The following is a 24,459-nucleotide window of genomic DNA, read 5'->3' as shown; positions in this document are numbered from 1 at the left end:
AGGAGCTAAAATTTTGAGAGCTAATAATTTAAAAACTACTCGTACGATTTTTACAAAACTTGGTATTCTGGCATAATTTGAGCCGTAGAATCGAAATATGGAAAACAATTGGTATGTTATTTCAGAAAAAGTCCGATTTTGTGTCAAAATACCTATGTTAGAATAGTGCTATATATAAATCTAATATATATCCTAAGTCGCGCTTTCGAGACATGAAGAACGCAATTTGAATTTTGTCAATCGGCCCAGTAGATCGGGAGATATAGGACTGTCCCATTTTTTTTTTTTTGAGCAGTGTACATATACCATAAAAATGATTTTTAACTCTAAACAAAATTACTGGTTATCGTTTCGGAAACAAAATTCAATACTTGCCCATAGTAAGACCAACTTGCGAAAGATTTTTTGCCGAACTGCAAATCATTGTGTAAGGAGGAAAATTTCCAAAAGCCATTTTGAAATTTTTAATAATATGACCATAAATCATAAGATACTACTTTTTGATCAGTAACATGGGTTGTTTGAACTAACTAAGAAAAAACTTTAAATTGCATCAGTATTATAACGAGCTAATAAATTTTAAATCACAAAATACAATGAACTGTCTGTAAGACAGCCAGACACAGCTGCTATAAAAATTTTTCTATGGAAGTGGTTGTCTTAGGGAGGGGATAATTGATACCAATGTTATTTATGTTGTTAAATTACCACTTTTGTCGTCCTGGTACTCTGTCTATATATTTTGAATCTGAAATAATGCATTCAGCACGGCATGCACACTTGGTGGGAAAGAGAAGCAACAGAAAGAAACTGGAGAGTATGGTTAAATGATAAAAATCAAATCCTTAATACCACTATTGACAGAAAGAGACCAAAATGCAAATAAGAAGCAAATTTCCTTAAAAGCTAACAATGAAGATGGATTAAAATTAGAATCAATGGTTAAAACCATGGGATTTTTTTGATATAAAACATCAAATGCCAAATGAAGTGGTTTCTCCCCCCCCCCCAGTATAATTTTTCGATGTGGGGAAATGGAAAACATGATTTTTTTGACTAGCAATCCTCGGTAATGCAGAATTTACGAATTTCTTTTCTTTGAACATAATTTTGTGTTGTTCAGTACAAAATTTAGGACACGCATCTCTGCTGTTTGGAGGAAACTTAAAAAAGAACTCTGTGAACATAATAAAAAAAAAAATACGGTTATTGAAATAAATAAAAATTCAGATTCTTTTCTTGTGTTCTAACATATGTAATTATTACTTCAGTAGATTCTAATATTTATTTTATAATCATGCATTATTACTACTTAGGCAACAATACAGACATATAATAAATTTTCCCTATTTTTTACTGTCATTACATGCACAATTGCTGTTTTTTTATTAACAAGAGAATTGAAAAAAGCACATCAATACTTTCGTATCAGCAATATGAGTAAGTTTTTGTTTATTAAGACTTTTAAAGTTCTCACGATGAATTAATTCGAATAATGGAAATAATTGACTGTAGCATAGAGATTTATTCGTACTGCGTCCACTCTCGTATACAGCAAGGAAAAAAAAAATTACATATGAAGAGCGGCCCTTATTCAGTTCGGCAAGATTTTCCATATGCAACCTTACCACAATTCCGCATAAAACGTAAACAAAGTATCGAGACATCGTAATCGATTACAAAGTGCAAAGCTATCAGCTATTCGTCATCGATGGGGAAAGGAAAGCTTGGGCCATCCGAAAAAGCGACGACCGACTCCGAAAGGGTAGGACGTGCTTCTGTCCGTCCTCATCGCGGATGATGCGTGTCTGCAATTTGTTCTTTTTTGTGCCTTTCTGACGACCATCTCCATATAGTTTCAAGTAAATGCATTTTGTCAAAAAAAAAAAAAAAAAAGTAAGTGATATGAAGATTCAACTAAAATTGATCTAGATGCTGACTTCTGCGGTAAATGAATGATGTTTTACGACTTGAGACGTTCTCGAAAGGAATTCCCGTGCACGTGTTGCGTCTTGATGCTAGAATTGGCCTTGTATTTCCACAAAAATATACTGGAATAATAATTCAAGTCAAAGTCCTTCGCTATAAAAACTGAATTTTGTTATCATGTAACTTTGTGTAACGAAGATGAACTGAGACCTTTTAGATTGGAACTTTACGCATTTTGTGCACGAAAGGTTAGGACTCAAAATGGTAGGACTGATTCTTACTGCTGCAGTAGTTTGCCGTCTATTGTCTTCTGTCTGGATATGTTTTTTTTGATTTATACTAGTATTAATTTAAAATTTCACGATGTCAGGATATAATAAATTTCTCGTTATTCACATTATTTGAAGTGTCATCCTTTGGGGGTAAGTTACTTTAATTCAGTGGTTCTTAACCGGGGGTGTCCGCCCGCTTGGGGTGCAAGAATGTATTTTTGGGGGTGCGGGAGAAGCCCCTACCTAACTATAAAAATTATTAAATATCATTTATTAAATTTCTTATAATAAAATATTTGAAATCTGCAATAGTGTCCCCCAATATTGAAGCTCATAAAAATTGGTAGCACCTAGCTCCCTTATCGGCAAAAGACACAGGAAAGAGCCCGTGCCGATGGGCGTATACACTACGCTACGAAAAGGCATGAAATGCTACAAACGATTGCGAACAGGCAGCTAGGTGATGGAGAAAAGAAAAAACTTTGTGGGAATACAAGCGGAGAACGTTATCCCAGCTTGCGCATGCGCTGAGTTCAATATGTGCTACTCCAATGGAATCTATGGATTCACAGATTTGTATCTGCATCTACTGTGCCTGTGTTGAGTCAAGTTGAGTCAACTATTAAGTCTGCGACATGTGTATTGTGTATTCTGACTTGTCCAGAAATCTCTTGAGACTAACATTCTTAATTGCCCGTTCAAGCCGAGTAGGATTCACTGATATTACAAACGTAAGAACATTATATATATTATATTACATTATTTCTAAATAATTAAATCGATTATAGTGAACCCCACTATGTCAAAAAAAAAAAAAAAAAACAATGGAACGATAAGTATGCCGGTTATGCATTTACCTGCACAACCGAAAAAGATGGCACGCAATGACCGCAATGCATTTTGTGTTCCAAAATATTTTCAAACAGCAATCTCAAACCATCAAGGTTATTAGCGCATTTCAACAATCTGCATGGTGGCGAAAAAGTGCATAGCATGAACAGCTTGAAGTCAAAGAAGGCTTGGTTTGATACCAGGGGAACTATCCTAAAATTGTGCGGACCAGCAATTCAGAAACCTTTATTAGAAGCGTCATATCAAGTGGCATATTTATGTGAAAAAAAAAAAAGAAATCTCATACGATCGCTGAAGAGTTGATTAAACCTTCTGCTTTAATTATTGCTAAAACAGTTTTAGATTCGGAAGCACATAAAGAAATCGAACAGATTCCATTATCGAATGATATTATACGATCGTGAGTACAAGATCTCAGTGAAGATATTTTAATGCAAGTAATTGAAGACATAATAATCAGTCCACTAAAAATAAGCATGCAACTGGATGAGTCAACTGATGTTTATAATTGTAGCCAACTTTTGGTATTTGTCAGGTATGTGAAGGAAAAAGGTGATAGAAGAATTTCTATTTCGTGAGCCACTGGAGGTGAATACAAGAGGAATTGATGTTTTCAATCGCATCAAAGATTTTTTTAACTAAATATCAATTACCAATGAATGTGATTGGTTCAATATGCACTGATAGAGCCCCAGCAATGTTAAGAAAAAATTCAGGATTTTTTTCACACATGAAAAGAGAATTACCGGAAGTTATAATAACGCATTGCATGTTGTATCGTCATGCACTTGCGTCGAAAGCATTGCCAGAAAGTTTAAAACAACATCTAACTACAGCAGTAAATGTAGTAAAATACATCCGAGGGCGAGCGCTTAATCATCGCATTTTTCGTGCATTTTGCGAAGAAATCGGTGCTGGTCATACCGTGCTTCTATATCACACCGAAGTACGATGGTTATCTAAAGGCTCGCATGCTTAACAGAGTTTTTGAATTGCGTGAGGAAATTATTCAATTACTGTCTACTAGTCAAAACTGTTATTTAGTAAAAGATCTTGAGAGTAATGATGCAATGCTGAGGCAGGCTGAGGCAGGCAGACATATTTAGTCATTTAAATGAATTGAATTTATCAATGCAAGGATTATGTATAAATATAATAATATCTAGTGAAAAATTATCTTCATTTATCGAAAAATTAGAAAGTTGGATACGTCGAGTAGAAAAGGGGAATTTTGCAAACTTTGCCTTGCTTGATTCTGTTATTGCGAAAAATGAAAAGAATACAGTTATACCCGACATTGTAATACATTTGAGACGATTGAGCGAATTATTCAATGGATATTTTTCTACCGGAAATATTACCAAAATTTAGAGATGAATACTGGATCCATTTCTATTTGACTTAAATTTGATGGATGATAGTGATCTAAAAAAAGATCAACTTATTGAAATGCGAGCAAGCGGACATGTTCAAATGGAATTCGAACGATTAGAATTGCAACAATTCTGGTGTTCACAGTTACAACGTTATCCAGAGTTGGCGAACGGAGCACTGCAGTTACTCTTACCCTTTGCTACTACCTATTGTGCGAAATTGGATTTTCATCCCTTTTGCATATAAAAACTAAAGCGAGAAATCGCTTAAATGCAAGTGATTACTTACGTGTATGTCTTTCAAGAAAGGAACCTCGCTTCGCCAGTATAATAACGAACAAACAACAGACTAGTCATTAATAAAAATAGTGTTTTGTATTTATATAAAATGTACAATGTTTTTCAATAAACAATAAGTTTCGCAAAAAATGTATTTTTCTAGACTAAAAAAATTAAAACACATTTATCAATGGGGTGCAGAGATATATTTTCAGATTCAATGGGGGTGCGACTCGCTAGAAAGGTTAAGAAACACTGCTTTAATTCCATATTTTTTTTTCAGATCACACATTTTATCCTGCACGTTATCCAGTATTTCTGGGTTATCACGCCCACCACCATAAAATAATCATTATTACAATAAGTTAAAAGGGAGATTATATTCCGCCATATCTCATTTGTCTGACAGTAAAATCAGAACAAGCCTAAGAATTTTATCCTGGCGATGAGCGCACAATTGTGTCTCATAGGAGCACCTTATAGGCATCTATGTGTCACGGTAGTCACCTTATGGATGAAAGTATAACTGCTTAGTGCTGTCCCAATTTTAAAGGAGAGTTTTTGAAGTCTCCAAGGGGTTGAGTATGCGCATATACCCAACCCCTTGGGGGAACTATACTAGAGATATACTCAACCTCCATGGGCACATATACCCAACCGCCATGAATATACTAGAGATCAACTTAAGCTAAGAAACACTACATATACTACAAAGCATCTGCAACCACCGAAGAATATTGCTTTATCATTTCTAGCAGCAATAAATTAGAAATTAAACAATGAAATTAGAAATTGAGACTGACCACAAACAAAGAAAACAATGAATCAATGAAACAATGAAATTACAGTGTTATGAAATGAAATTAGACACTGATTGGAAAAATGAGCGTAGGGGAAGAACATGTCACTTCTAAATTTTTATTTCGAAATGAAATAATATACGTTTGTCGACCAACAGAAAACATTTTTGTCGTATTTGTAACTTTTTTAAATTGTAAATTTTTAATTGTAATTGCAATTTTTTTAAAATTTCTACTGGGAAGAGGAGTTTTTCTTCTGCTTCCCATCTCGCCCGGTAAATAATAGAAGCCTAGCAAAAGAACGTCATCACTCTGCCCACATGATCCAGTAGAAAGCCTTCTTGGGTCCGCGATTAAAAGTGTTTATGTGTGGTATTTTTAATTTTAATCTGCTGCCGAGATTTCGAGCAGCTATTCTGCTACAGGAAGAAACCGGTGTTTTGATTACGTCAATGGCAGCAGTCTTTTACCACACCGGAAATCAAAAGTTAATCAGGCGTAAGCGATTTGATGAAAGTGTCACATCAACGAAAACACCTTAGCATTAATACTCAGTGTTGGTTTTTCTAATCTACTTTTAAAAGTGATGTCTAATAACATAATTTGTTCAAAAAATAGGCATTATCGTAACATTATATATTTATTTATTTACTAAAGAAATATTGATTATATTATCTTCTAATATAAATTTAGTAGAATGTATCAAAAAGAGGGAACCCATGTGTAGGAAGTTTAATTCCGAAAATGCGCAAGTATTAGAAAAACTTGTTTTCGAATTCAATGAATTAGATCATTCAGTATATATGTATAAAATCAGTTATTAAATTTAATTATTGAATTTCTATTCTTTCTTCTATATACGTATGTAATATATCAAATATGAAACAAAATTATTAAATCTAATTGAAAGCAACTGACAATAGAATTTTAAATTCATAATTTTTAATTAAACACATCCCAGGTTCAAGGATAAGCTTTGCACCATTTTGTGTCACTCTGCAGCATATTACGTCACTCTTTCCCTGCAGTTTCTCTGCACTGTGAAAACTTAAGCCTAGTCACTACTCAGGATTAAAGCACAGACTTTTCTAGCTTACTAAATAAGACCGCAATTATTACGTATCACTTTTTCGCCTGCTTGCTCTGTCTGGGAAAGTCACGGCTCTTCTCTAAATTTCTCCCTCTATTATCTAAAATATAAGCTGCTCATATAGAAATTGTGGGACTTCTTAAGCATCCATTACATTGTACCAGTTTAAGCAAAAATTTATCTCTAAAGAATTTCGTGTTCAAAATAAAAATTTAGCGATCAGGCCAGTTGTAGTTTTTCACTCCAGTCAGATCAACGCAGTAGTTCTTCTTGGCTATGTCTAAAAAGTGATTGGCTTCATCTTCTCTGTAAAATTCTATCAATCAAGCACGACTATAATCAATATCAAAATGAAGTAAAAAGACGGAACGTAAATTAAATGCAAATTTAATGCCAAAAAATATAAAGGCAAAAACCTATGTTCCTATCTACGCGAAACTGGTAACATATACCGAAATACAGTTATTGAATGGTAAATAGTTAAACAAAATCTGATGTCTACACCACATGACTTCCCTGTACGGAATATTAAATTATGCGCATTTTTTTTCTTGAATTTCATTTAAATTGATTGGATTGGATAAAATCTACTTCGTCGACAGCGCATAAACCACAATAGAATAAATGCACTCTTTAAAATTCACTATATTTGTTTACTATAACGACACTCTGAATGCACAAAATTTATATCATTTGAAGAATTATCTTATCGTTGCCCCATGTTCTATTCAAATACTATAATAAAGCTAGAACGATGTATGAAAAAAATTAAGAAAAAAAAAAAAAAAAGAAAAGAAACACTTTTTCTCAGACGATTTAGTATTTCTCATTCAATTAATTCAGTTCTCACTTCGCGACAAGGCAAAATTACATAAAAACTCAAAATAGCTGTATTAAAAATTACGAAGTACATCTTAAATACTTATTTCCTCGAAAAAATTCCGGAAAGGATTAAGCATGATTTAATTCGCAATAATAAATGAAGGCGTTATTTTTGTTCTTGCGAAGCTTAGTCTCTCTAGATTGGCAACAAATCTTCAATTCTGCTGTTTCAAATGTAAACAAATATGTCCGCCATGTTATTTAAAACTTAACCGCACTTAAACAGCTTTTAAATTGTTGATAATTGTACAAATATTGCTTCCAGAATTACGAAAGGCATAAAAACCTTAACCGGAAGATAAGAACAACATAATTCAATCATTTTTAAAGCAAAAAATGTACAATTTACAAACATATAAGAGTAAAGAAACTGAGATCACTGTGCCGAGTAACAGAGTGAATATATATATAAATATAGTATTTATATACGTTTGGTGCGGCCGATTGCAACTAAAATACGAGGTGCACATCTACATGTTATAGCAGTCCTATATACAAAATTTCAACGTTCTGAGGCTACTCGTTTTCGAGTTATGCGAGATACGTACGTACGTACATACGTCCGTACAGACGTCACGAAAAATTCTTTTCAGAATTAATTTTAAAGCAGTTTTATAATTTTTTTGGAGGAAACGAGTCTTATTCTGTCCTTACGTACAGATATCACGCAAAAACATCGTTAAATTGCATTCGATAGCGGTCAAAATGATTATTTTCGTTGAAATATGCTGCCTGAAACTTTTCGAGATTACAATACTTCCTTTTTACTTCGTACAGGGAAGTAAAAACAAAAAGAATCCAAAGAAAATCTAAAAAACTACTTTGTAAGATACTTGAAAATTTCTTTAAAAACGTTGCCATGTGCTAATACAAATGCACGAAACAAGAATTAATCTCCTTTGTTTAACACTTCAAACAGAACTTGTCAAGGAAACAGTGTTTTGAAGACTTAAACTCAGTTGATTAATGAGTTCCAAATACATGTTTCGTTCCTCTGAACCATTTGAAACTTAAAAAGCTGCTTTTGTTATATTTGAATCATGAAATTAAAATGATATCTTAAATGAGTTCGGATATTTTCCCGACATGCATTCGTGCTCAAATAAATAAATAAATAAATAAAAATAAAAATACATACAAAAGAACAAGCATTAAGTAAACACGAATGTAAAATAGTAGTATAAACTACTGATAAAATAAAGCATATATATTGAGTAGTATAAACTACTGATAACTGAAACTAATTTATAAAACAAATTGTAAAACTAGATTAAAACGACAAAGATTAATTAATCAAAAAGCCTCAAAATCAAGGAATCGTAACTAAACAGATGACAATATTGTCAACGGTCGAATTACAAAGGTATAAAACAGGGTGGTCTCAATTACTTGAAGTGAACTGAACTTTTTGTGAAAAACTATGTGAAACTACAAGACAGTAAAACGATTTAAAAAATTAAATGCAGGAAAACAATGTCGAAAAAGAAAGAAAACTTACCGGTATCGCAATCTTCGTCAAAGATACAAAAATGCGGAAAAATGCAATTAGAAAAAAGCGTGCAAAAAGGTTGCCAAAAAATTGCGCATTTTGAAGCCCATATTAGAGGCTTGGAGGAACTGAATGTCAAATACGATACATACACAACAATACTCATTAGTTTAATTATTAATATTAAAAAAATCATCACAACAATACTCATTAGTTTAATTATTAATATTAAAAAAATCATCTGCCAGGAGAATTGACTCTTGCATTTTCTAAGCAAAACATAAATATTTGCTATGATTTACAGGAACTGATGACATTAAGGTATAATGAGCTGAAAAGGAAAAAAACGTTCAGTGTTTATCTTCATGTAGCCAACAAAAAACAAAATAGTTTTCGAAAGCAGGAACGTCGAGTCTAGCAATCAGCACGTGTCAGCAATGAAGCTGGCGGCGAAAAGTTCGAAGTTTATTTATTCTGAGGTCAGGGTCACTCTAGGACTGAATGTGAAAGTATGACTGCGCAGTAAAAAAGGGATAAACTACTAATTCAGGAAAAAGAGATGTCTGTTGTGTCGTAACATAAACTGTTTTGTGAAAAAAAAATGGAACAAAAAACAGAGTTCCTGCTGGTAGGCTATTTGTTTCAAAATTTGAAAATTCAAAAACAAACGTAAATTCAAAAGCAAACGTAAAACTAATTTGAATCCGGAGGAAGATAAACCTAAGGAAATGGAAATTCAGCCTACTATTTCGAAGAAATGATAGGAAAGTGATCTTCTTCCACTGTGTTAAGGACATAAACTTTTGGTCGTAAATCGTCATATAGTTACTGCAATGTTTGATAACGGGAATAAAAAAAGGTATTATGAAAAGAAGTGTACCGATAAAATTGAGATTAAAACGTCTAGGGTCAGAAACATCACAGATTTATTCATTTGGAGCAAAGGATCCTTGGTTGCAAACTTGTCGCAGTGTAGAGGAGAGAATGCGAAATGATAATGGTGTTGGAAACAGATGAAACAAGCGTTTGAAATATGAAATTTTTAATGGCTACATTAAATTCTAGGCTAGGGGATTCACTTTATCGTGTGGATATAGTCAAGTACACGGTGATAATGACCATTCCTTCTTAGAAGTTTCAGATTTTTAGTGAAATTTGAGAAAAGGTTTTTGAAAGGTTAAATTCATCATTGGTAGTTGTAAACACTGAATTTGGATGCTGTCTCTGCAATGGAAATGCGGTGATTTGAGTAAAATTACTTCTGTAAAATTTGTTTTCGGTGATCAAAGCTCTTTGTCAGCTGAGATCAGTCGCTCTGGGGAATGGGAAGTTTAGGTATTATAAACAGATACGGAGAATTTCAATTTGAACAGGAAATAGAGGAATTTAAAGACTTTGTGGTTCGTAGATGGAAGATTTTTAATAGATGTATCACTTGCATACCCCCAGGCAGGACAGGCATAAGTAATAATGGATCGTAGCATGGCTTTGTAAATGAGTAATTTGTTGTCAATAGAAAGAACGCTGTTCCGAGCAATTAAGAGGGCGAGTGTACGTTTACGCACTCTGAACTTAGCAATCAGCTGTGTGACATCTGGGGTCCATGAAAGACAATGATCGAGAGTAATACCAATATATCGGGCCTGCTTGGTCCATGGGATTGGGGTATTGAGCATGTTGATATGGATGCTGTAGTCGATATTATTTTTCCTTGTGAAGAGTATCGCATCCGACTTCTCCACGTTGATTTTGATTTTCCACGTCAGAAGCCAGGACTCCAGTCGATGGTGAGTTGTCATGTTCTGAGCAGTCTTTCATTCTATTTACTTCACTATTCGGTCATTCGTAAGAACAAATCTACAAGTCGACTTAGAATTGTATTTGACGGATCTTTTCAGAAAGGAGGACAGCTTTCGATTAATTAGCGATTATGTAAATTTATACCCGAATTTATTTGAAAGGATTTTAAAGTTTCGGAAGAATGCAATCACCTTTGTAGCCGATATAAAACAAGTATATCTACAAATTTTGATCGATCCTAGTGATAGAAATTTTACCATATTCTTCTGGACTGATAATATCTGTTCTATTTTATATCAAGAAACGGACTTTAGTAAGGTTTTAATTGGTCTAAAACCAAGTCCATATTTATCAGTTGAAGCTCTGAAATATCATTTTGATAAATGTAATGTGGAATTTCCCGATACTTTCAGGTTATTGTCAGAATGATTTTATGTAGACGATTTAATTGGAAGCGAAGAAGACTTGCAAATGGCTTTGAACATGACAACAGAAAGTGTGGAAATTCTTAAAAGAAGCAATATGATATTTCGGAAATGGAAAACCAATTCGATGAAATTTCGAGAACTGTGGAAAGATGCTGAGATCAACATCGATGAGAAAAGAAGCCTGAGTACAGGAATTGACTCATAATCGAAAGTGCTGGTCTGGTTTGAGGGAGAGATGCGGACAGTATTTCTTTCAACGTGAAAGAACTATCGGATTTTGTAAAGAATGGAACTGCTTCTAAAAGATTCATTTGAGCAGTGGGTCATATTCATGATCCTAACGGATTTCTGGGACCTTTCATCATAAAGCTGAAATGCATTCTCCAAGATTTATGAACTCATGATCTAGACTTGTACGACAAACTTCCATCCTCACTGAATCGCAAATTACAATTGTGGTGTGAGCTTGAACACTCAGATCTCATGATTCCGAGATGTTATTTTTTAAATTTGAATTCGAAATTTATTTCATTTAAAATTCATTCTTTTCCAGATTTGTCTCCTTTTAGCCTATGGAACAGTGCTATATTTGAGAGCAATATCAGAAGATTGGAGTATGAATACTAGTTTCTTTTGTTCTAAAAGTCGTGTAGCTCCTCTAAAAGGCCTTAGTTTACTTGAACTAATAAGAGCTTTATTACCTACAAGATCAGCCCATCAAATACGTATATATCTTTAAATTTAATACATCTAGTTATTTTTGGACTAAACCAATGATTACGTTAATTTAGGTTAAAACACTATCTAGTAGACTTTCGTAAATACTTCGTAACATCAATCTTCGTAGACATCAATACTTTCGTAAAAAATGGTATAGAAAAAATTTAGTCTTCGTCAGATATCAATATTTGGGTTCATTGCCAAGGAAAGATAATTCTGCAGACATCCTGTACAGAGGAGCTCCACAGCAAATTTAGATATTCACCAGCTTTGGTGTTGCGATCCAGTATGGTTAAGCCAACTGAAATTTATCATGGTGGAGTGACATTTACGCCCGTCAAAATTATATCTAGATTTTGGATTCCAGCAGATAGACAAATAGTCCAAATAGTATTACGGAAATGCTTAATTACTCAAAAATATAGTTTGAAGCCATCTAAACAAGTAACTAGCCAATTGACCCAAAATACAACTACTGAAATTCCGCCTCTTAACCACCAATGCTAGTGATTTTACTAACCCCATTTTAATAAAATCAGGAAAGGATACGGCCTAAAAGGCTTACATAGCATTGTTCACATGCAGCGTGACGAGAGCTCTGCACATGGAATTAATCACAAATATATCAACAAAAAATTTTATTTTTAAAATTGAGGAGAATTCACTTTAAGAGAGAAAATTGCAATGGTATATCATTTCCAACAACACTAAGAGCTTCAGAACCACGAATGTCCTTTCGAAAGAATTTGAAAAAGATTAAAAGAACTCCAAACTTAAAAGGTGGTTGGCTGGTGCCTTGGTGGGCTGGGTTATATGAAAGGCTCATGAAAATAACCATAGAACCTATAAGAAAAATTCTTGGAAGGGGTCTTCGTGATTTTGGAGGAAATGATGACTATTCTTTCAGGAAATGAGTTACTTCTGAAGCATTGACATATTCAATAGGTCCACAATGGACAAAAAAGCCACAAGCTCTCACACCTGCCCATTTTTTGTTTCCATTGTTGGAAAACATTTCTTATCCTATACATTTCGCCGACCTTTTCAAGAATGTACAATCTAACAGGAAGACTTTAACCAGGATAAATCTACATCAGACTAACCCTTTGAAACAAATTTGGGAAAAGTGGAATTATCTCCTAGAACTACTGTGGTCTGCGCAGTTTTCTGAATCCATCTCATGAAAGGAATCTTAAAAAAGGTGAAGTTGTATTGCTGAAGGGGTCGACGAAGTTGTATTGCTGAAGGGGTCGACGAAGTTGTATTGCTGGAGGGGACGTCGATCTTGCTAAGGGCAATGTTTGAAGCTACTAAGGGCGATGTTTGAAGAGATAATGTTGTGCTGTTTTCAAGATCACCGTTTGCTCTGATTGGCTTTCTCCGGTACCAATTAAGATCAAAATACTGCTTCTTCATGTTTACATACGGTTAATTCTTGATAGCCCTTAGTACATAGCCCCATTGTTCTTTCTCGATGCGTTTCTAGTTTCCTCATTTCTGCCTCTCAGAATGGAAAGCGACGATCGCCCCTCGTAATTTGTAAAAACAATTTAGAATCACCCTGTATATATATATATATATATATAATGATATTTTTAAATCAATTGATTCAATTAAATTTTAATCATATTCCTTAATAATGTGTTGGTGATTCTCCACCTAAATTGCATCCCTGTTCCTAAATTTTGGCGAAATTATTTCTTTATTATTATAAATTATATTAACCTGTTGGCGCCCGCCAAATCGCCAAACTCATAAATCTGTCATATTACATAAAATCCTTAAGAACACTCCTGATGAGAAGATAGCGTCACCTCGTGATTTCAATTAATATCATTGATTGGATGAGCACCATAAGGCACACATATGTATAAATAGGGCTTCTCCTCAAGGTACAGGAGGAACGTTTGTGAGATGGATGCTAAAATAAACGTATCTCTTTTATATTCCAAAATTTGTCTCATTCCTGTTGCCCCAGCTGCACAACACAAATAATGTATGAGATTCTACATTTCATATATATACCCATATATATATATATATATATATATATATATATATATGAGTCAATTAAATATTTAAATATATATATGGGTTACATATATTGTATATAACGAGAGTCAAATGCCGATCCACAACTGGCAGCCGAGGCAGATAAAATCTTTTCTTTTATTTCAGCCAACATATTCCGCTCACAAACAACTTAGCACATTTTTTGTGTATATTTCAAGAGGTTTACATTTTCTATACTTTGCAGTAAGATGAAGCAGCAGACAGCACTATAGCTAGGCCGAAGATTAGGGCGAGAGTGTGTTATATTCAGGGTGAAATCTTAATTCAGACCGAGTTAGTTTTGGTTCTCAATGTACTTTGATTTGCTAATAAATCATGCTGGAAAATTATTATTGGCTGTTTGAGTTTTAGTTCCATTTACGTCATCAGAATTATGAAAGAGTCATATGACATGGATTAATCTCGAAATGACGCATTGCAAAGAAAGATTACTTCATTTAGAGTAGAGAAAGGAAATTAATTTACGCTGCTAATTTAAATTTTATCTTTTGCATATTCTTTATTTTTCTTACATATATATATATATATATGTATATATATATATATATATGTAACAAAAAAAAATACTTGGAAATGCAATCATCATTGAGCCTATCTTTACCAAAAATGAAGGCTATAAAATTTTTAAAAGTGATTTATTCTCATTGAGAAGGTTACAACTCTTATCATTGAATTACAAACACACACACACAGAACTCTCCCAAACTTTAATCATGTATCCCTCAGCCGCTTAAAAAATGTCGCTAGGAACGCGCAATTTGAATTCACCGTTGATTAGAGTAAAATGTGTGTAAAATTTACAACTAATTTTGGCCTGTTAATAAGTAAAAAGCCAACTGTTTATTTGACTTTTATTTTTATACTTCTTTTATTTCCTTTGCTTCTTAAATTTTATTTAATTTTTTTCGTATATCTTTTCCTTTTTTTATTTTTAAGTATTGTTCGATATGAATGCTAACATTATTTTTATTTAGTTTTTAAATTAATTATAATTAATTGTCTATCGTCGAGTCTGGGAATTATTTTACATTTTTCAGCTTATTTATGATTTAAATCCAGATATTATAAAATTGGTTAGAAAATTTGAAACTGGAACAGAGATTTTGTTCAGAAATACGAAAAAACGAAATGCTCTCCTTATGAATTGTTGGTAATTGTATAGAGAGATTCCAGTTCCCCTTGAAAAGTCGTGGTTTTCTTGTGAAGTTATCAGGTTCTGTGTTCCTCCTTACTTGCTTTGGAACATTAACTGTCCTGACTCGGAACAGGGAGCTTACTAAAGCTATGTTCAATAAATTTGGGAAGTAGACAATACACACAGGAAGGGTATACGAAACCCTTTATTTTTCTCTCTTTACAATGATTTCCGGAACTTCGGAATACAGAGACCAACCACTTGTGGTCTGAACGTAAGAATATAAAAAATATTAACTAAAAATCTAACTAAACTAACCTTGGATTAATAAACAAGTGCCTAACTCCAAGATTGGCCGTATATTAACAAAAAGCCGTATGTAAGACAGAGAACTGCTAACACTACGATACGTTTAAAATTATCAAGAGGATTAAACCTCTGGCCTTGAAGGCAACCAGCAACCGAGTAAAACTACTACGGCAAGCGGCCTGCTTCTAATAGCTCCTTCCTCTCTCTTGCTTGGCAAAAAGACACAACTTAAGTACTTGGCGTTAGCAAGACAAATTTGCATAAATTATCAGGTTCAATGTTCCGTCTTACTTTCTTTGGAAACATGCAAGGACCTGACTCGGAACAGGGAGCTTACTAAAGCTATGTTCAATAACTGTGGGAAGTAGACAAGATACACAGGAAGGGTATACAAACCCTTTATTTTTCACTCTTTACAATAATTTCCGTACTTCGGAATACAGAGACCAACTACTTGTGGTCTGAACGTAAGAATAAAAATATAACTAAACTCTAACTTAAATTTGGAATAATCAACAAGTGCCTGCGTGTAAGATTGGCCGGATATTAACAGGAAGCCGTATGTAGTACAGAGAACTGTTAACACTACAATACGTTTAAAATTAGCACGAGGATTAAACCTCTGGCCTGGAAGGCAAACAGCAACTGAGTAAAACTTCTAAGGCAAGCGGCCTGCTTCGACTAACTCCTTCCTCTCTCTCCCTTGGCAAAAAGCCACAACTTAAGTACTTGGCGTTCGCCAGACAAATTTTGCATAAATAAGTTAACGCTTTTAATTCTGGCCGGAAGTAGAAAATAAGAAGTGATAGTAAAGATTTAAAATAAAATAAACGTTAGTAAAACTTGAGATCCTTACATACTTCCCGCCAGAGTTAATTAGTTTGAAACTGAGGTCTAAAACGACCTTGTTGAAAACTTTTAGCTCTAGAATCTAACGCGAGGCCAATCTTTTACAAACAATTCTCACTAGAAACTAGAAATTTAAAAAAAATTGTTTTTACATTATCAGCTCCTTGGACAATTACTTTTCATCTGTACTGCATCTAAACAGGAGCTTTTATTCAAATCTGGTTCCTTCCAGAGATCTGGAAGGAAAACTAGATTAATGAAATGTTACACAATGAAATGGCAAGTAACATGCATATTTATATTTCTCTTAACATTTTTATTTCATTCATGACTATTTTAATTATCTCTCCCCGTGCTCTCTGACATGTGTTGTAAAAGAACACCAAACACGAATGTGTTTATGTATACGTGTTCAACACTGCCTCCTACAATCAAAACACTAACGTGTTAAAATTCAACATGACAAGACCTCTTAACACACCCTATCTTCATCTCTAAACCCTGAGGTACTATTCTGAAAGTGGCTAACTCTGAAGTGTAGCGTCAGAGAGCCTAACTACATTCATTCAACCTTTAACACATATTCACCATAATTTGGTCTTTTTTCAGTCACACGAATAAGTTTTAAAATTTTTGGCATTACATTCACTTTTACCATATCATAGTATTTCTTAACACTTAAAATAACAGTTCACATTGTATATAAGAACATATTAACATGCCGCTAATTTTACGCATTTTAAGACATACATTAGTAGTACATTGTTAACTTCTATTCTTTTCTAAGCAAGTGCCAATTCTTCTACATTGAAATACTACATTTCAAAAAGTCTTTCAGACTAAAACTTCTTTCTTGCCAGAATGTTTTAAATAAAATTTATACAATACCTTTTACAATATTTAAGTATTTACACATTCCTATTATACATCAACTTTAGTTTTACGCGCGAGTAATTGAAAAACATAATACCAAAATCGGTAACAACTCATTTCTCGCCTTTTTGGCAATAAAGGTAGACCTCACATGAGGTAAAACTTCTTGAAATCTGCCACTTGCAGTAAGAATGAAAGATTAACTGAAGTTTGCAAAGTAACATAAAATTTTACTTATCTTTGTGATATTCGGACATTCTTTTCTGAGCCCAATCCTAGAAGGTAGCGCAGATTCTCGTTTGATTTATTCTCTTCCTTCTTGTGCGGGCTCGCCCTTCAGTTTCTTCCTCTAGAAGCTTTCTTTTTCCTCCAGTTCGGTCACCCTTGAATACCTTCTTTTTCGCCTCTGCCTGTGGTCTTGGCCGTTTGATGGCAGCTGGTCTTGGCGGAACCGCAACACTTCTTTCGCGTTCCTGCTTGGACCTCGTTGCTGGCCGTTCAAATTTTCCTTGTAACTTTTCCACCGCCGCTGGTGGCCCTTCCGCAGTTCGGCGACATTTGCTGCGGAGAGTCCTGTCCGATGAGTTGATCTTCCGCTTGGGAGCCGGGTTATAGTTGCCGTTATTTCTCCTGGCCTTCTTTGCATTCGTCTTACTTCTCCCTTCTTCATTCTGGGGGTGTTCGTGAGCTCTCTTTTCTGGACGGTGGAACGGCTTCTTTTTCTTGTTACCTTTAATTTTCCAACGGGGAAACTTTCTTTTCAATTGCTTCTGCCTCCTAATGGCTTGTCCTTGTGCCTGACGTTGTTCCACCTCTGGAGCTTGTGCCTGCCGTGTCTGCCGTGCCGGATCCTGCAAAAGATCTTTGAAAATTTCCATTTTATTACGATCACAGTAGGGTTTTATTTGATCAATGTTTGCGGAGCACGTTTCACCATTTCTGGCTTTTAACACCACTACAGCGTGAGTTATTTTTTCTATGACATATGGTCCTTCAAATCGTGGAAAAAATTTGGCAGTTTTATCTTCTGGTGCTGAAGAAAGTGAATGCTTAATTTTTAACACTTCATCCCCTACTTTATAAGTTACTCCCCGTCGTTTGATATCATAATACAGCTTCTGTTTTCTCTGTGCTACTTCAGTATTCTTTTTTGCTTCTTTAATTAATTTTTCTATATCACCCATTTTAAATTCTGGGGCTCTTTGTTGCACATAAAATAATTTATCTAACGGCGTTATAATCTTTCTGCCTAAAAATAACTCAGCAGGAGTTTTGCCCGTTGTATCATGTTTTGCGGTCCTAATAGCGAAAGCAAATTCATTGACATAGTTATCCCAGCTTTTATGAAAATTCTTAACATAACTACGGATAATTTTCACTATATTTCTATTGACCCGTTCCGCTATATTTGATTGCGGCCGATACGGGACCATTTTTAAATGACGTATGCCCAGTTTTTGGCACATGTCTTCAAATACATTACTTACAAATTGAGGACCATTATCCGATATAACTTTTAGGGGCGCCCCGTATTTTAAAATATATTTATTTAAAATAGAATCAGTAACTAATTTCGCGGAGGCTCGTTTTAAGGGAACAATTTCGGTCCACTTACTAAAATGATCAACCATAACAAGGAGATAGCGACTTTTATTTAACTGACTTTTTGGGAAAGGGCCCAATAAATCGATGCCGATTATTTCATTTGGAAATTCGGATTTAATACTATTTAGAAACCCGGCCGGGCGGAAATTAATATAATTAACTGCTTGACATGTTGGGAAGGACTGGACATACGCCCTTGTTAACTTTTGCAGTTCAGGAAAATAGACTGCCTCGCGTACGCGTTGTATAGTTTTTCGAATACCAGCATGAGAAGCTAAAGGGCTGTCTTGCAACTCCTGCAGGATATTTAATCTAAGACTAGCTGGGATAACAGGTCGAAATTCGTTGTTGGAATTCGTAGTTTTTGTATAAAATAATAGACCATCTATTAGTTCGTAATGGGCCGCCCTATTTCTTATCGCCACAATATCTTGGTGGCTAAAATTTTCAGGATCCTTTAAATACTCATAAATGCTTCCAAACTCAGGATCCTTACCCAGTTCGGTTATTACAGTTTCTCGGGAATTTATTGTACATGCTGTGAGCATTGCCACCTTTACAGTATTACCTTCTTCATCTATTTTAATTCTGGATAGGGCATCTGCTACGATATTTTCCTTTCCGGGGGTATGCTTGATTACCAGATTACATTCTTGTAGCTTGAGTGCCCATCTTATTAACCTTGGGGATAAGTTTTTCCCTGAGTACAATCTAGTTACTGCCGCATGATCAGAGTACACTGTTATTGGCGCCTTTCCAAAATAGACTCGGAACTTTTGGACTGCTAACAGAACTGCAAGTGCCTCTCTCTCGGTCGCGGAATAGTTTCTTTGTGTTTGATTTAAAGTTCGGCTAAAAAATGCCACGGGCTTCTGATTTTGTGAAAGTACCGCTCTTACCGCATAATCCGAAGCATCCGCTGAAATTTCTAAATTCTCATCCTTTTTAGGAAATTTCAACACAGGGGCTTGCGTTAATGCTTGCTTTAATTTTTCGAACGCACTATTGGGTTCGGCCGTCCACGAGAATCTTGCCTTTTTCCTTTTTAATTTTAACAATGGTTCAGCAATAGCTGCAAAATCTTTTATAAAGGACCTATAATATGAACAAAGTCCTAGAAAAGAAGAGAGCTTCTTCGCGGTGTTTGGAGTCGGATACTTTTGTACAGCGATTATTATTGATTCGTCTGTCTCGATTCCTTTCTGAGATATTTTGTAACCTAAATATTTTAATTCAGGGGCTGCAAATTTGCACTTTTCGACATTAACTTTTAGACCGGCCTCATTTAATAAAGAAAACACCTGTCTTAAATCATGTACATGTTAGTCGAGATTATCACTAGTAATAATGATATCGTCTAAATAGATAAATGTGGACTTTCCAAGAACAGGCCTTAGCCCAATGTCCATACATCGCTGAAATGTTGCCAGTGCCCCTGAAAGGCCAAACGGCATACGCAGAAATGCATAAGTGCCAGACTTGGTTATAAAAGCAGTCTTAGGCACGTCCTCAGGCCTAACCCCTATCTGAAAATAACCAGTCGTTAAGTCTAAAGTCGTCATATATCTGGTCGATGTTATGTTCCTTAGAATTTCTTCAATCATAGGTAACGGATATACCGGATATTTAGTTATGGAGTTTAATTTACGGTAGTCAATAGCGAATCGCCACCTTTTTGGATGTGTCAATGGATAGTCATTATTTTTCTTACATAAAACCACCGGGCTAGCATAACTACTTGAGATGGGCGTTATGATCTTTTTACGTAGCATATCGGTGATATGCCATTCTATAATTTTTTCCTTATTCTTATCATACCGGTATGCTTTGTGGCGAACTGGCATTGAATCTTCGGTGTCAATACTATAGTTAGTAACCTGAGTAAATCCTGGAATATCACTAAATAACGAAGCAAATTCACTTACCACTTGTCGGATTCTTCGTTGCTCTTCATTAGGCAGGTGGTCAAGGTTTAACATCGGCGGTTCAGCCTTTTCCTCTCGAACTGGTTTCATCGTCAGCTTAAGGGACGCTTCATTAAAATCCAGCGTTGCTTGTGCCTCTGTAAGAAAATCTATTCCTAAGATAATATGTGCTTGCAGATTCTTTACTATAAAAAACATAACCTTTACTTGTTCGTCCTTGATACGGATGTATAGTGGTAATTTACCTATGCACTTACATCTTTCTCCTTGCGCCGCTAACACTGTCGTATTATCCGAATTATATATGCGGTATTTCCGAAAATACTTCCTAAAAAAGTCTTCTGCCACACAGGAACACTGCGCGCGGTGGCTGGGATATTATTCACCAACACTTCAATCTACGGAAGAGTCAAATTTTTCACCATTACTGTATTTAACTTGTAGGAAGAGGGGTTTTCTTGGCCTTCGGATTTCCGCACCCTCCCGTCAGCAGAAATCCGTTTTAGTTTAAATCCTTTTTCGTTTCCATGCTTTCCTTCTTTTTCCACTGGCCTTGAGACTTTTTTCCTGGGTTGCTATTGAACTGTGGACGTTCGCCGGCTGTTTTTGAATGCTCGGGTTTCCTTGCCCATTGATTCGCTTTGCTTCCGTAGCCGTGTGCTTGACTTTGCTGTGGTCTTGGCGCACCAAATTGGTTTCGTTGTTGATATTGGCGTCTTCTTTGAATGTCCGCCGTTCTTCTACTTTCAAACTGGATTGCTAGCTCAAATAATTTTTCCAGTGTAGTCGGATTTCTTAATTCAATAAAGTCTTGCACTTGGGGAAGTAACCTGTTGTATCATAAATTATAATACGACGTTTAGCTTAAGAGAGCTTCTCCTGACGCATGCGCCGTTCGCGTTTATCCGCGCGGTGATGAATGATGACGTAACTGTTTATTACGTATGTATGTATATGTATACCATTCTTACTTCTTCGCCCTTTTTTTTTCTCTGCTGTACGCAACTATGTTTAAGTTAATCTCTGTCATTAAAAATGTTAATTGATATTACAATCTATTTAGGCTCATTTATTTCTTCAATGGTTATGGGGCCAGGAACGTTTCAACTGTGCTTAATTAGCAAAATACCTATTTTAAAATGAACATTTTGAAATTTTCGAGCATTGAACTCTTAAGCCTAATTCAGTGCAAGAACCGTTACGTCTAATCAACGGTAAGAACTGATCAGCGTTCAGTTAAGCCTATTTTTATAGCGCTCAATCTTGGCTTTTGGCTGTGAGAGACTGTATTACATTATGTCGCATTTGACTACTATAGAAAAGCTCGGAAAAGATAATTTTGACAGTTGGAAATTACAAATAGAAGCAGTATTGATTAAAAACGACCATTGGGATTATGTTACCGGTAAAGTGCTAAAACCTGCTGAAGGAATCGAAGAGGAAAAGAAATGGCTCCAAGCTGATCAAAAAGCTCGCGCAGATATAATTCTTGCAATTAATCCTAGTGAACTGTGTCATATAAAGCATTGTGTGACATCAAATGCTGTGTGGAATAAACTCAAAGCCGTATATGAATCGAAAGGACCTGCGAAGAAGGCTACATTATTAAAACAGCTTTTATTTAGAAAATTGGTGGAAAGCGAAACGATGTCTGAACATTTGAATAATTTCTTCGAAATAGTTGATAAGCTTAAACAAATGGAAATTGACATAGCTGATGATTTATTATCGATTCTTCTGCTCTATAGTATTCCAGAAAATTTTGAAAATTTTAGATGCGCCATCGAATCAAGAGATCAGTTACCTAGTCCCGAATCTTTGAAAATCAAAATGTTAGAAGAATGGGAAGCAAGAAAAGGGAAAACGTCTCAAGATTCACAGAATGCATACTATACTGATTATAAAAGAAGAAATCAAGAACAGAAGAAAAATGAAAAATGGAAGGTAAATTCAAACAAAAATTTTCCAGCTGAAAGAAATTTTCGAAATTTGAAGTGTAATTACTGCTCGAAAATTGGGCACAAGGCATCTGAATGCAGAAAGAAAATAGCTGATAGAAAATATGCGCAATCAAATAAGGGAAAGCAAGGTTCTATGATGGCTTCTAATTATGAAGAGCAGATTAGTTTAGCAGTAAACAATGCTTATCAGAAGACCTCCTCATGGTGCTTAGATAGTGGCTGTACATCTCACATGTGCAATGACAGAAGGTTATTTTCAGAATTTCACCCTCGATCGAATTCAACCATAAAGTTAGCAGTTAACAAAACAGCAAAAATTACAGGAATTGGAACTGTCCTTATAACAGTACCTAACGGAAATAAGACAATTAAACTTACGCTCAAAAATGTGTTATGTGTTCCGGAATTAAAATGTAATTTGCTGTCAACATCTAAAGCTACTGCAAATAATCGTTCAGTGATTTTTACAGAACGACATGCTAGAATAATAGAACCAAATGGATCTATACTAGTGCAGGCTATTCGTCATGGTGATCTTTATTACATACATCCAAGCACTGAAACAGCTGCAATAGCACAGGTAAGTGATTTTGTAAAGTGGCATCTTAAATTAGGTCATTTAAATGAGTCTGATTTGAAAAGACTTAAGTCTGAAAACATGGTTAGAAATTTAAATTTTAATAACACTGAATCTCTAAAAGACTGCAAAGTCTGTATCCGAGGTAAACAAACTGTGCAACCTTTTCAAAAAGAATAAAAATTTCAAAGTAATGAATTACTGAACTTGATTCACTCAGATTTGTGTGGACCTATGAGAGTCCCATCCCATGCTGGTTCGCGTTATTTTGTTACTTTCATAGACGACAAATCGCGTTATGTCGAAGTCAGGTTTTTTAAAACTAAAGATGAAGTGAAAAATGCATTCATTAAATACAAAGCTGCGGTCGAAAATCGTCTAGGAAAGAAAATAAAAATCCTTCGGACTGATAACGGTCTCGAATATCGCGGAGAAGAATTTAATAAATATATTCAAGAATTCGGGATTAAACGAGAATTCTCTGCACCAATGACTCCTCAGCAGAATTCGAGAGCTGAACGCATGAACCGCACTTTAACTGAAATGGCCAGATGTTTGTTACTACAAAGTAATCTACCCCAATCCTTTTGGGCTGAAGCCTTGAACTGTGCTGTTTATATTCGTAATCGTTGCCCAAATCGAAGCCTGGGAGTAAACAAAACACCTTATGAATTATTTTTTGGCATCAAGCCAACTGTATCTCACTTCAAAGTATTCGGACAGAAATGTTTTGTACTTAATAAAAGGTCTAAAGGGAAATTCGATCCTCTTTCAGAAGAACATATATTTGTAGGATACTCAAATGAATCGAAAGCATACAGGCTGTGGAATAAAAATTCCAGAAAAATCGTTATAAGCCGAGATGTTAGATTCATTGATGAATTTGAAAACTGTACTAATTATGATAAAGATTTAGAAGTTTTATTTCTCGAAAATATTCCTGATAAAAAGAAGGAAGAACCTCTGAATGTAAAGCAAATATCGGCTGATGAAATAACAGAAAACCCCTCAAATGTGGCAGAATCATCTGCTGAATCATCTGATAATGAAGATTCTGATTCCGAAGCACTACCTGAAATGCAGATTAAAAGGGGGCCAGGTCGTCCAAAGAAAGTCAAGACTGGGAAGCCAGGAAGACCGAAAAAGGAGTACTACAATATAAACATAGAAAAGAAAGAAGCACAAATTGCTGAAGAAGATACAAATCCGACATTAGAAGAAGCATTAAATGGAAGTTA

This window comes from Stegodyphus dumicola, chromosome X2 (assembly GCF_044657685.1).
Source record: "Stegodyphus dumicola isolate Sdum_Otavi_A_Nest chromosome X2, ASM4465768v1".
Lineage (NCBI taxonomy): Eukaryota > Metazoa > Arthropoda > Arachnida > Araneae > Eresidae > Stegodyphus > Stegodyphus dumicola.
This window is presented reverse-complemented; position numbering follows the sequence as displayed.